This window comes from Triticum dicoccoides, chromosome 1A (genome assembly GCF_002162155.2).
Source record: "Triticum dicoccoides isolate Atlit2015 ecotype Zavitan chromosome 1A, WEW_v2.0, whole genome shotgun sequence".
Lineage (NCBI taxonomy): Eukaryota > Viridiplantae > Streptophyta > Magnoliopsida > Poales > Poaceae > Triticum > Triticum dicoccoides.
In genome coordinates this window covers 420,139,509-420,154,835 of record NC_041380.1, presented here as the reverse complement: position 1 = coordinate 420,154,835, position 15,327 = coordinate 420,139,509, and positions in this window count along the sequence as shown.

Sequence of the window (15,327 nt, the reverse complement as noted above, 5' to 3'; positions counted from 1 at the left end):
GGCTGTGTGTTTCTTCAATAGTTGATGAATTAAGACCATGTATTTCTTCAACATGAGGTAAATTCTTAGCATCTTCAGCTTTTATACCTTTTTCTTTCATAGATTTCTTTGCCTCTTGCATATCTTCAGGACTGAGAAATAGAATTCCCCTTTTCTTCGGAGTTGGCTTAGGAGTTGGTTCAGGAAGTGTCCAATTATTTTCATTAGTCAACATATTATTCAATAGCAATTCAGCTTGATCTACTGTTCTTTCCCTGAAAACACAACCAGCACAACTATCCAGGTAATCTCTGGAAGCATCGGTTAGTCCATCATAAAAGATATCAAGTATTTCATTTTTCTTGAGAGCATGATCAGGCAAAGCATTAAGTAATTGGAGAAGCCTCCCCCAAGCTTGTGGGAGACTCTCTTCTTCAATTTGCACAAAATTATATATTTCCTTTAAAGCAGCTTTTTTCTTATGAGCAGGGAAATATTTAGCAGAGAAGTAGTAAATCATATCCTCGGGACTACGAACACAACCAGGATCAAGAGAATTAAACCATATCTTAGCATCACCCTTTAATGAGAACGTAAATAATTTAAGGATATAATAGTAGCGAGTTTTCTCATCATTAGTGAACAGGGTAGCTATATCATTTAATTTAGTAAGATGTGCCACAACAGTTTCAGATTCATAGCCATAGAAAGGATCAGATTCAACCAAAGTAATTATATCAAGATCAACTGAGAAATCATAATCATTATCAGTAATAAAGATAGGTGAAGTAGCATAAGCACGATCATATTTCATTCTAGCATTCAGAGATTTTTCTTTAAGCTTAGCTAATAGTTTCTTAAGATCACTTCTATCATTGCAGGCAAGAAAGTCTCTAGCAGTTTCTTCATCCATAACATAACCCTCAGGAACAACAAGCAATTCATATCTTGGAGGAGAATCTTCATCATCACTTTCATCAATATTACCAGGTTCAATAATTTCATTCTCTCTAGCCGTAGCCAGTTATTCATCAACAAGTTCACCTAGTGGCATAGTAGTATGAAGCATAGAAGTAGTTTCATCATAAGTATCATGCATAGGAGAAGTGGCATCATCAATAACATGCGACATATCAGAATTAATAGCAGAAGCAGGTTTAGGTGTCGCAATCTTACTCAAATTAGAAGGTGAATCAAGTGCAGAGCCAGATGGCAATTCCTTACCTCCCCTCGTAGTTGAGGGAAAACCATGGTTCTTTTATCTTTCAAGTTCTTCATAATGATAAGCAGATATAAATCCCAAGTGACTCAAAGAATAGAGCTATGCTCCCCGACAACGGCGCCAGAAAATGTTCTTGATAACCCACAAGTATAGGGGATCACAACAATTTTCGAGGGTAGAGTATTCAACCCAAATTTATTGATTCGACACAAGGGGAGCCAAAGAATATTCTCAAGTATTAGCAGCTGAGTTGTCAATTCAACCACACCTGGAAACTTAATATCTGCAGCAAAGTATTTAGTACCGAAGTAATATGATACTAGTGGTAACGGTGGCAAAAAGTAATGGTAGCAAAAGTAATATTTTTGGGTTTTGTAGTGATTGTAACAGTAGCAGCAGAAAAGTAAATAAGCGAAGAACAATATAGGAAAATCTCGTAGGCAATGGATCGGTGATGGAGAATTATGCCGGATGCGATCGATCATGTAACAGTCATAACATAGGGTGACACAGAACTAGCTCCAGTTCATCAATGTAATGTAGGCATGTATTCCGAATGTAGTCATACGTGCTTATGGAAAAGAACTTGCATGACATCTTTTGTCCTACCCTCCCATGGCAGCAGGGTCCTATTGGAAACTAAGGGATATTAAGGCCTCCTTTTAATAGAGTACCGGACCAAAGCATTAACACATAGTGAATACATGAACTCCTGAAACTATGTTCATCACCGGTAAGTATCCCGATTATTGTCACTTCGGGGTTAACGGGTCATAACACATAATAGGTGACTATAGAGTTGCAAGATAGGATCAAGAACTCTCATATATTGATGAAAACATAATAGGTTCAGATCTGAAATCATGGCACTCGGGCCCTAGTGACAAGCATTAAGCATAGAAAGTCATAGCAACATCAATCTCAGAACATAGTGGATACTAGGGATCAAACCCTAACAAAACTAACTCGATTACATGATAAATCTCATCCAACCCATCACCGCCCAGCAAGCCTACAATGGAATTACTCACGCACGGTGGTGAGCATCATGAAATTGGTGATGGAGGAAGGTTGATGATGACGATGGCGACGGATTCCCCTCTCCGGAGCCCCGAACGGACTCCAGATCAGCCCTCCCAAGAGCGTTTAGGGCTTGGCGGCGGCCCCGTATCGTAAAACGTGATGAATCCTTCTCTTTGATTTTTTTCTCCCCGAAAGTGAATATATGGAGTTAGGTGGACATGGTGGAGCATCAGGGGGCCGACGAGGTAGGGGGCGCGCCCAGGGGGTAGGGCGTGCCCCCACCCTCGTGGACATGGTGTGGGCCCCCTGACGTGAATCTTTCTTCCAGTATTTTTTATATATTCCAAAAATAATCTCTATTGATTTTGAGGTCATTCCGACAACTTTTATTTCTGGACCAAAATAACACCATGGCAATTCTACTGAAAAGAGAATAGTCCGGGTTAGTTCCATTCAAATCATGCAAGTTAGAGTCCAAAACAAGGGCAAAAGTGTTTGGAAAAGTAGATACGACGGAGACGTATCACGCCCCCTGCCTTGTGGGCCCCCTGGTAGCCCTCTGATGCCCATCTTTAGCTATATGGAGTCTTTCGTCCTGGAAAAAAAAAATCATAGGCAAGCTTTCGGGAAGAAACTCCGCCGCCACTAGGCAGAACCTTGGCGGAACCAATCTAGGGCTCTGGCAGAGCTGTTCTGCCGGGGAAACTTCCCTCCAGGAGGGGGAGATCATCACCATCGTCATCACCTATGATCCTCTCATTGGGAGGGGGTCAATCTCCATCAACATCTTCACCAGCACCATCTCATCTCAAACCCTAGTTCATCTCTTGTATGCAATCTTTGTATTCAAACCTCAGATTGGTACCAGTGGGTTGCTAGTAGTGTTGATTACTCCTTGTAGTTGATGCTAGTTGGTTTACTTGGTGGAAGATCATATTTTCAGATCCATTATGCATATTAATACCCCTCTGATTATGAACATGAATATGTTTTGTGAGTAGTTACGTTTGTTCCTGAGGACATGGGAGAAGTCTTGCTATAAGTAGTCATGTGAATTTGATATTCGTTCGATATTTTGATGAGATGTATGTTGTCATCCCTCTAGTGGTGTCATGTGAATGTCGACTACATGACACTTCACCATTGTCTGGGCCTAGAGAGAGGCGGAAGTAATAAGTAGGTGATGGGTTGCTAGAGTGACAGAAGCTTAAACCCTAGTTTATGTGTTGCTTCGTAAGGGGATGATTTGGATCCATATGTTTCATGCTATGGTTAGGTTTACCTTAATACTTCTGTTGTAGTTGTGGATGTTTGCAATGGGGGTTAATCATAAGGGGATGCTTTTCCAAGTAAGGACAGTACCCAAGCACCGGTCCACCCACATATCAAATTATCAGAGTACCGAAAGCTAATCATATGAACGTGATGAAAACTAGCTTGACGATAATTCCCATCTGTCCTCGGGAGCGCTTTCCTTCATATAAGAGTTTGTCCAGGCTTGTCCTTTGCTACAAAAAGGATCGAGCCATCTTGCTGCACCTTATTTACTTTTATTACTTGCTACTTGTTACGAATTACCTTATCACAAAACTATCTGTTACCGGTAATTTTAGTGCTTGCGGAGTATACCTTACTGAAAACCTCTTATCATTTCCTTCTACTCCTCGTTGGGTTCGACACTCTTACTTATCGAAAAGGCTACGATAGATCCCCTACACTTGTGGGTCATCACACCATGATCTTCATGATAGAGAGTCTCCTATGTTGTCACTTTCATATACTAGTGGGAATTTTACATTATAGAACTTGGCTTGTATATTCCAATGATGGGCTTCCTCAAAATGCCCTAGGTCTTCGTGAGCAAGCAAGTTGGATGCACACCCACTTAGTTCTTTTGTTGAGCTTTCATACACTTATAGCTCTAGTGCATTCGTTGCATGGAAATCCCTACTCACTCACATTGATATCTATTGATGGGCATATCCATAGCCCGTTGATACGCCTAGTTGATGTGAGACTATCTTCTCCTTTTTGTCTTCTCCACAACCACAATTCTATTCCACCTATAGTGCTATGTCCATGGCTCACGCTCATGTATTGCGTGAAGATTGAAAAAGTTTGAGAACATCACAAGTATGAAACAATTGCTTGGTTTGTCATCAGGGTTGTGCATGATTTAAATATTTCGTGTGGTGAAGATGGAGCATAGCCAGACTATATGATTTTGTAGGGATAACTTTCTTTGGCCATGTTATTTTGAGAAGACATGATTGCTTTGCTAGTATGCATGCTTTAAGTATTATTATTTTATGTCAATATTAAACTTTTGTCTTGAATCTCTCAGATCTTAACATTCATGCCACAATAAATAAAATTACATTAAGAATTATGCTAGGTAGCATTCCACATCAAAAATTCTGTTTTTATCATTTACCTACTCGAGGACGAGCAGGAATTAAGCTTCGGAATGCATGCTACGTCTCCAACGTATCTATAACTTTTGATTGTTCCATGATATTATATTATCTGTTTTGGATGTTTAGTGGGCTTTAATATAACTTTTTATATTATTTTTGGGACTAACCTATTAACCAAAGGCCCAGTGCAAATTGCTGTTTTTTTGCCTATTTCAGTGTTTCGCAGAAAAGGAATATCAAACGGAATCCAAACGGAATGAAACCTTTAGGAGAGTTATTTTTGGAACAAACGTCATCCATGAGACTTGGAGTGGACGTCAAGAAAGAAGCAAGGAGGCACGAGGTAGGAGGGCGCGCCCAGGGGGGTAGGCACGCCCCCCACCCTCGTGGGCCCCTCGCAGCTCCACGGACGTACTTCTTCCTCCTATATATTCCCATATACCCCTAAAACATCCAGGAGCACCATGAAACCCTATTTCCACCACCGCAACCTTCTGTACCCGTGAGATCCCATCTTGGGGCCCTTTCCGGTGCTCTGCCGGAGGGGGGATCGATCACGGAGGGCTTCTACATCAACACCATAGCCTCTCCGATGATGTGTGAGTAGTTTACCACAGACCTTTGGGTCCATAGTTATTAGCTAGATGGCTTGTTCTCTCTCTTTGGATCTCAATACAAAGTTCTCCTCGATCCTCTTGGAGATCTATTTGATGTAATTCTTTTTGCGATGTTTTTGTCGAGATTTGATGAATTGTGGGTTTATGATCAAGATTATCTATGAACAATATTTGATTCTTCTCTAAAATCTTTTATGCATGATTTAATATCTTTGCAAGTCTCTTCGAATTATCAGTTTGGTTTGGCCTACTAGATTGATCTTTCTTGCAATGGGAGAAGTGCTTAGCATTGGGTTCAATCCTGTGGTGTCCTTTCCCAGTGACAGCAGGGGCAGCAAGGCACATATTGTATTGTTGCCATCGAGGATAAAAAGATGGGGTTTATATCATATTTCTTGAGTTTATCCCTCTACATCATGTCATCTTGCCTAATGTGTTACTCTATTCTTATGAACTTAATACTCTAGATGCATGCTGGATAGCGGTCGATGTGTGGAGTAATAGTAGTAGATGCAGAATCGTTTCGGTCTACTTGTCGCGGACATGATGCCTATATACATGATCATGCTTAGATATTCTCATAATTATTCGCTTTTCTATCAATTGCTCGACAGTAATTTGTTCACCCACCGTAGAATTTGCTATCTTGAGAGAAGCCACTAGTGAAACCTATGCCCCCCGGGCCTATCTTCCATCATATTATTTTCCTATCTATTTACTATTTTTATCACTTTTTATTTTGCAATATTTATTTTCCAATCTATACACCAAAAATACCAAAAATATTTATCTTATTATCTCTACCAGATCTCACTTTCGTAAGTGACCGTGAAGGGATTGACAACCCCTTTATCGCGTTGGTTGCGAGGTTCTTGTTTGTTTGTGCAGGTACTAGGTGACTTGTGTGTTACCTCCTACTGGATTGATACCTTGGTTCTCAAAAGTGAGGGAAATACTTACACTAGTTTGTTGCATCACCCTTTCCTCTTCAAGGGAAAACCAACGCATGCTCAAGAGGTAGCACGTAGTACTTTGTTTCGATGACTAATAGATTTTTCCAATAAGTATGTGAGTTCTTTATGACTAATGTTGCATCCATGGATTATACACACTCTCACCCTTCCATCATTGCTAGCCTCTTTGGTACCGTGCATTGCCCTTTCTCACCTCGAGAGTTGGTGCGAACTCCGCCGGTGCATCCAAATCCCGTGATATGATACGCTCTATCACACATAAGCCTCCTTATATCTTCCTCAAAACAGCCACCATATCTACCTATCATGGCATTTCCATAGCCATTCCGAGATATATTGCCATGCAGCTTCCATCATCTTCATATACATGACTTGAGCATCAATGTCATATTGCTTTGCATGATCGTAAGATAGCTAGCATGATGTTTTCATGGCTTGTCCGTTTTTTGATATCTTTGCTATGCTAGATCATTGCACATCCTGGTACACTGCCAGAGGCATTCATTTAGAGTCATATCTTTGTTCTAGTATCGAGTTGTAAGTAAATAGAAGTGTGATGATCATCATTATTAGAACATTGTCCCATGTGAGGTTATCAAAATAAAAGTGGCCAAAGAAGCCCCCCATCCAAAAAAAGAGAGAGGCAAAAGAAGCCTAAAAAGAGAAAAAATTAAAAAAATGAGAGAAAAGAGAGAAGGGACAATGTTACTATCCTTTTACCACACTTGTGCTTCAGAGTAGCACCATGTTCTTCATATAGAGAGTCTCTTGAGTTATCACTTTCATATACTAGTGGGAATTTTCATTATAGAACTTGGCTTGTATATTCCAACGACGGGCTTCCTCAAATGCCCTAGGTCTTCATGAGCAAGCAAGTTGGATGCACACCCACTTAGTTTTAGTTTGAGCTTTCATACACTTATAGCTCTTAGTGCATCCATTGCATGGCAATCCCTACTCCTCGCATTGACATCAATTGATGGACATCTCCATAGCCCGTTGATTAGCCGCGTTGATGTGAGACTTTCTCCTTTTGGTCTTCTCCACACAACCTCCACCATCATATTCTATTCCACCTATATTGCTAGCTCACGCTCATGTATTGCGTGAAAGTTGAAAAGGTTTGAGAACGTTAAAAGTATGAAACAATTGCTTGGCTTGTCATCGGGGTTGTGCATGATTTGAATGCTTTGTGTGGTGAAGATGGAGCACAGCCAGACCATATGATTTTGTAGGGATAACTTTCTGTGGCCATGTTATTTTGAAAAGACATGATTGCTTTATTAGTATGCTTGAAGTATTATTTTCCTAATGTTAAATGATAGACTATTGCTTTGAATCACTCGTGTCTTAATATTCGTGCCATGATTAGATTACATGACCAAGATAATGCTAGGTAGCATTCCACATCAAAAATTATCTTTTTTATCATTTACCTACTCGAGGACGAGTAGGAATTAAGCTTGGGGATGCTGATACGTCTTCATCATATCTACAATTTTTTATTGTTCCATGCCAATATTCTACAACTTTTACATACTTTTGGCAACTTTTTATACTATATTTGGGACTAACATATTGATCCAGTGCCCAGTGCCAGTTCTTGTTTGTTGCATGTTTTTTGTTTCGCAGAAAATCCATATCAAACGGAGTCCAAACGGGATAAAAACTGACGGAGATTTTTTTTTGATATGTGATTTTTGGGAAGAAGAATCAATGCGAGACGATGCCCAAGGGGGCCACGAGGCAGGGGGCGCACCCCAGGGGGTCAGGCGCGCCATGGGCCCTCGTGGCCACCGGGTAAGGCGGTTGGTGACCTTCTTTCGCCGCAAGAAAGCTAATATCCGGATAGAAATCTTGTTAAAATTTCATCCCAATCGGAGTTACGGATCTCCGGGAATATAAGCAACGGTGAAAGGCCAGAATCAAGAACGCAGAAACAAAGAGAGACAGAGAGACAGATCCAATCTCGGAGGGGCTCTCGCCCCTCCTCCATCATGGAGGCCATGGAACAGAGGGGAAACCCTTCTCCCATCTAGGGATAAGGTCAAGGAAGAAGAAGAAGGGGGGCCCTCTCCCCTTCTCTCCCGGTGGCGCTGGAACGCCGCCGGGGCCATCATCATCACCGCAATCTACACCAACACCTCCGTCATCTTCACCAACATCTTCATCACCTTCCCCCATCTATCTACAGCGGTCCACTCTCCCGCAACCCGCTGTACCCTCTAGTTGAACATGGTGCTTTATGCTTCATATTATTATCCAATTATGTGTTGCCATCCTATGATGTCTGAGTAGATTTTCGTTGTCCTATCGGCAATCAGTGAATTGCTATGATTGGTTTAATTTGCTTGTGGTTATGTTGCTGTCCTTTGGTGCCCATCATATGAGCGCGCACGTGGATCACACTATTGGGTTAGTTGTATGTTGATAGGACTATGTATTGGAGGGCAAGAGTGACAGAAGCTTCAACCTAACATAGAAATTGATGCATACGGGATTGAAGGGGAACCAATATATCTTAATGCTATGGTTGGGTTTTACCTTAATGAACGTTAGTAGTTGCGGATGCTTGCTAATAGTTCCAATCATAAGTGCATAGAACTTCAAGTCAGGGATGACATGCTAGCAGTGGCGTGTCCCACATAAAACTTGCTATCGATCTAGTAAAGTAGTCAATTGCTTAGGGACAATTTCGCAACTCCTACCACCACTTTTCCACACTCGCTATACTAACTTTATTGCTTGTTTACCTAAAACAGCCCCTAGTTTTTATTTACGTGCTCTTTATATTCTTGCAAACCTATCTCGTTCCACCTACAAAGTACTTCTAGTTTCATACTTGTTCTAGGTAAGGCAAACATTAAGCATGCATAGAGTTGTATCGGTGGTCGATAGAACTTGAGGGAATATTTCTTCTACCTTTAGCTCCTCATTGGGTTCAACACTCTTACTTGTCGAAAGAGGCTACAATTGATCCCCTATACTTGTGGGTTATCAGGGGCCTTTTCTATTGGGGAAAGTAGTAATTTCAAAAAAAATCCGACGCACATGCAAGATCATGGTGATGCATAGTAACAAGAGTGGAGAGTGTGTCCACGTACCCTCGTAGACCGAAAGCAGAAGCGTTAGCACAACGCGGTTGATGTAGTCGTACGTCTTCACAATCCGACCGATCAAGTACCGAACGCACGACACCTCCGAGTTCTGCACACGTTCAACTCGATGACGTCCCTCGAACTCCGATCCAGCCGAGCTTTGAGGGAGAGTTCCGTCAGCACGACGGCATGGTGACGATGTTGATGTTCTACCGTCGCAGGGCTTCGCCTAAGCACCGCTATGATATTATCGAGGTGGACTATGGTGGAGAGGGGCACCACACACGGCTAAAAGATCCAAGAGATCAATTGTTGTGTCTCCAAGGGGTGCCTCCCTCCTCGTATATAAAGGAGTGGAGGAGGAGGAGGGGGCCGGCCACCCTAGGCGCACCCCATGAGGAGTCCTACTCCCACTGGGAGTAGGACTCCCCTTTTTCCATGTGGCAGTAGGGAAGGAGAGAGAGAGGGGAAAGGAAAGGGGGCGCCGCCCCCCTCCTTGTCCAATTCGGACTGGGTGGGAGGGCGCCAGCAGCTGCCCTTTGGCTGCCCCTCCTCTTCTCCATTAGGGCCCAATAGGCCCATTAGTCTCCTCGGGGGGTTCCGGTAACCCCCCGGTACTCCAGTATATGCCCGAAACTCCCTGAAACCATTCCGGTGTCCGAACATAGTCGTCCAATATATCGATCTTTACATCTCGACCATTTTGATACTCCTCGTTATGTCCGTGATCATATCCGGGACTCCTAACTACCTTCGGTACATCAAAAACCATAAACTCATAATATAACCGTCATCGAACTTTAAGCATGCGGACCCTACATGTTCGAGAACTATGTAGACATGACCGAGACACGTCTCCGGTCAATAACCAATAGTGGAACCAGGATGCTCATATTGGCTCTTACATATTCTATGAAGATCTTTATCGGTCAAACCGCATAACAACATACGTTGTTCCCTTTGTCATCGGTATGTTACTTGCCCGAGATTCGATCGTCGGTATCTCAATACCTAGTTCAATCTCGTTACCGGCAAGTCTCTTTACTCGTTCCATAACACATCATCCTGCAACTAACTCATTAGTTGCAATGCTTGCAAGGCTTAAGTGATGTGTATTACCGAGTGGGCCCAGAGATACCTCTCCGAGAATCGAAGTGACAAATCCTAATCTCGAAATACGCCAACCCAACAAGTACCTTCGGAGACACCTGTAGAGAACCTTTATAATCACCCAGTTACGTTGTGACGTTTGGTAGCACACAAAGTGTTCCTCCGGTGAACGGGAGTTGCATAATCTCATAGTCATAGGAACATGTATAAGTCATGAAGAAAGCAATAGCAACAAACTAAAGATCAAGTGCTAAGCTAACGGAATGGGTCAAGTCAATCACATCATTCTCCTAATGATGTGATCCCGTTAATCAAATGACAACTCTTTGTCTCTGGCTAGGAAACATAACCATCTTTGATCAACAAGCTAGTCAAGTAGAGGCATACTAGTGACACTCTGTTTGTCTATGTATTCACAATGTATCATGTTTTCGATCAATACAATTCTAGCATCGATAATAAACATTTATCATGATATAAGGAAATAAATAATAACTTCATTATTGCCTCTAGGGCATATTTCCTTCAGTCTCCCACTTGCACTAGAGTCAATAATCTAGATTAAACAGTAATGATTCTAACACCCATGGAGCCTTGGTGCTGATTATGTTTTGCTCGTGGAAGAGGCTTAGTCAATGGGTCTGCAACATTCAGATCCATATGTATCTTGCAAATCTCTATGTCTCCCACCTGGACTTGATCCCGGATGGAGTTGAAGCGTCTCTTGATGTGCTTGGTTCTCTTGTGAAATCTGGATTCCTTTGCCAAAGCAATTGCACCAGTATTGTCACAAAAGATTTTCATTGGACCCGATGCACTAGGTATGACACCTAGATCGGATATGAACTCCTTCATCTAGACTCCTTCATTTGCTGCTTCTGAAGCAGCTATGTACTCTGCTTCACATGTAGATCCCGCTACGACGCTTTGTTTAGAACTGCATCAACTGACAGCTCCACCATTTAATAAAAACACGTATCCAGTTTGCGGTTTAGAATCGTCCGGATCAGTGTCAAAGCTTGCATCAACATAACCATTTACGACGAGCTCTTTGTCACCTCCATAAATGAGAAACATATCCTTCGTCCTTTTTAGGTATTTCAGGATGTTCTTGACCGCTGTCCAGTGATCCACTCCTGCATTACTTTTGTACATCCCTACTAAACTAATAGCAAGGCACACATCAGGTCTGGTACACAGCATTGCATACATGATAGAGCCTATGGCTGAAGCATAGGGAACATCTTTCATTTTCACTGTATCTTCTGCAGTGGTTGGGCATTGAGTCTTACTCAACTTCACACCTTGTAACACAGGCAAGAACCCTTTCTTTGCTTGATCCATTTTGAACTTCTTCAAAACTTTGTCAAGGTATGTGCTTTGTGAAAGTCCAATTAAGCATCTCGATCTATCTCTACAGATCTTGATGCCCAATATATAAGCAGCTTCACCGAGGTCTTTCCTTGAATAACTCTTATTCAAATATCCTTTTATGCTATCCAGAAATTCTATATCATTTCCAATCAACAATATGCCATCCACATATAATATTAGAAATGCTACAGAGCTCCCACTCACTTTCTTGTAAATACAGGCTTCTCCAAAAGTCTGTATAAAACCATATGCTTTGATCACACTATCAAAACGTTTATTCCAACTCCGAGAGGCTTGCACCAGTCCATAAATGGATCGCTGGAGCTTGCACACTTTGTTAGCACCCTTTGGATCGATAAAACCTTCAGGTTGTATGATATACAACTCTTCTTCCAGAAATCCATTCAGGAATGCAGTCTTTACATCCGTTTGCCAAATTTCATAATCATAAAATGCGGCAATAGCTAACATGATTCAGACGGACTTAAGCATCGCTCGGGTGAGAAGGTCTCATTGTAGTCAACTCCTTGAACTTGTCGAAAACCTTTCGCAACAAGTCGAGCTTTGTAGAGAGTAACATTACCGTCAGCGTCTGTCTTCTTCTTGAAGATCCATTTATTCTCGATGGCTTGTCGATCATCGGGCAAGTCAACCAAAGTCCATACTTTGTTCTCATACATGGATCCCATCTCAGATTTCATGGCCTCAAGCCATTTTGCAGAATCTGGGCTCATTATCGCTTCCTCATAGTTCGTAGGTTCATCATGGTCTTGTAACATGACCTCCAGAACAGTATTACCGTACCACTCTGGTGCGGATCTTACTCTGGTTGACCTACGTACGAGGTTTGGTAGTAACTTGATCTGAAGTTTCATGATCATCATCATTAGCTTCCTCACTATTTGGTGTAGATGTCACAGGAACCGGTTTCTGTGATGACCTACTTTCAATAAGGGAGCAGGTATAGTTACCTCGTCAGGTTCTACTTTCCTCCCACTCACTTCTTTCGAGATAAACTCCTTCTCTAGAAAAGATCCATTCTTAGCAACAAATGTCTTGCCTTCGGATCTGTGATAGAAGGTGTACCCAATAGTTTCCTTTGGGTATCCTATGAAGACACATTTCTCCGATTTGGGTTCGAGCTTATCAGGTTGAAGCTTTTTCACATAAACGTCGCATCCCCAAACTTTAAGAAACGACAACTTTGGTTTCTTGCCAAACCATAGTTCATAAGGTGTCGTTTCAACGGATTTTGATGGTGCCCTATTTAATGTGAATGCGGCCGTCTCTAAGGCATAACCCCAAAATGACAGCGGTAAATCAGTCAGAGACATCATAGATCGCACCATATCTAGTAAAGTACGATTACGACGTTCGGACACACCATTACGCTGTGGTGTTCCGGGTGGCGTGAGTTGCGAAACTATTCCGCATTGTTTCAAATGTAGACCAAACTCGTAACTCAAATATTCTCCTCCACGATCAGATCGTAGAAACTTTATTTTCTTGTTATGATGATTTTCAACTTCACTCTGAAAATCTTTGAATTTTTCAAATGTTTCAGACTTATGTTTCATTAAGTAGATATACCCATATCTCCTTAAATCATTTGTGAAGGTGAGAAAATAATGATACCCGCCGTGAGCCTCAACATTCATTGAACAACATACATCAGTATGTATGATCTCAAACAAATCAGTTGCTCACTCCATAGTTCCAGAGAACAGCGTTTTAGTCATCTTGCCCATGAGGCATGGTTCGCAAGCACCAAGTGATTCATAATCAAGTGATTCCAAAATTCCATTGATGACCCACAAGTATAGGGGATCTATCGTAGTCCTTTCAGTAAGTAAGAGTGTCGAACCCAACAAGGAGCAGAAGGAAATGATAAGTGGTTTTCAGCAAGGTATTCTCTGCAAGTACTGAAATAAGTGGTAACAAATAGTTTTGTGATATGATAAATTGTAACGAGCAACAAGTAACAAAAGTAAATAAAGTGTAGCAAGGTGGCCCAATCCTTTTGTAGCAAAGGACAAGCCAGAACAAACTCTTATAATAGGAAAAGCGCTCCCGAGGACACATGGGAATATCGTCAAGCTAGTTTTCATCATGTTCATATGATTCGCGTCTGATACTTTGATAATTTGATGTGGGTGGACCGGTGCTTGGGTACTGTTCTTACTTGAACAAGCATCCCACTTATGATTAACCTCTATTGCAAGCATCCGCAACTACAACAAAAGTATTAAGGTAAACCTAACCATAGCATGAAACATATGGACCCAAATCAGCCCCTTACGAAGCAACGCATAACTAGGGTTTAAGCTTCTGTCACTCTAGCAACCCATCATCTACTTATTACTTCCCAATGCCTTCCTCTAGGCCCAAATAATGGTGAAATGTTATGTAGTCGACGTTCACATAACACCACTAGAGGCTAGACAACATATGTAACACCCTTGATGCGACTATATCTCCCACGTGTCGAGGCACGACTTAGAGGCATAATCGCATTGAAGGCATATGTCGCAAGTTAGGCAATCTTCACAACATCCCATGTAATATAAATCATAAAGGGGAGATAACATAGTTGGCTTACACTCGCCACGTCAATCAAGTACATAAATAACATTACATCATCCAAACACTCATGGCCCGACTACGGCGCCAAAATAAAAGATAACCCAACAAGCGACGCGGTCCCGATCACCCCCAACTGGGTACCACTACTGATCATCAGGAAAGGAAACATAGTAACGTTGAGAGTCTTCGTCGAACTCCCACTTGAGCTCAAATGCGTCTCCTGGAGTGGAATCATCAGGCCCTGCATCTGGTGTAATAGTAAACTGTGAGCCACAGGGACTCAGCAATCTCGCACCCTCGCGATCAAGACTATTTAAGCTTATAGGTATGGCAAGGTAAACATAAGTGGAGCTGCAGCAAGCGACTAGCAAATATGTTGGCTAACTTATTCGTAAAAGAGAGCGAGAAGAGGAGGCAAAGCGCGAGCGAGAATCTAGAGAACAACCTGCGCAAACATTACTCCAACACCGTGTCCGCTTCCCGGACTCCGCCGAGAAGAGGCCATCACGGTAACACACTCAGTTGATTCATTTTAATTAATTAAGGTTTAGGTTATCTACAACCGGACATTAACAAATTCCCATCTGCCCATAACCGTGGGCACGGCTTTCAAAAGTTCAAATCCCTACAGGGGAGTCCCAACTTAGCCCATGACAAGCTCTCACGGTCAACGAAGGAATATACCTCCTCCCAAGACGTTCCGATCAGACTCAGTATCTCGGTTCTTCAAGACATTTCGACAGGTTAAAACAAGACCAGCAACACCGCCCGAATGTGCCGACAAATCCTGATAGGAACTGCACATATCTCTTTCTCAGGGCACACTCAGATTGTCTAAACTTCCGGTAGGCCAGCCCAGAGTTGCCCCTGGTAGCCACCGGGGGCTGACAGTTTGGACCAACACTCAGAGGAGCACTGACCCGGGGGGCG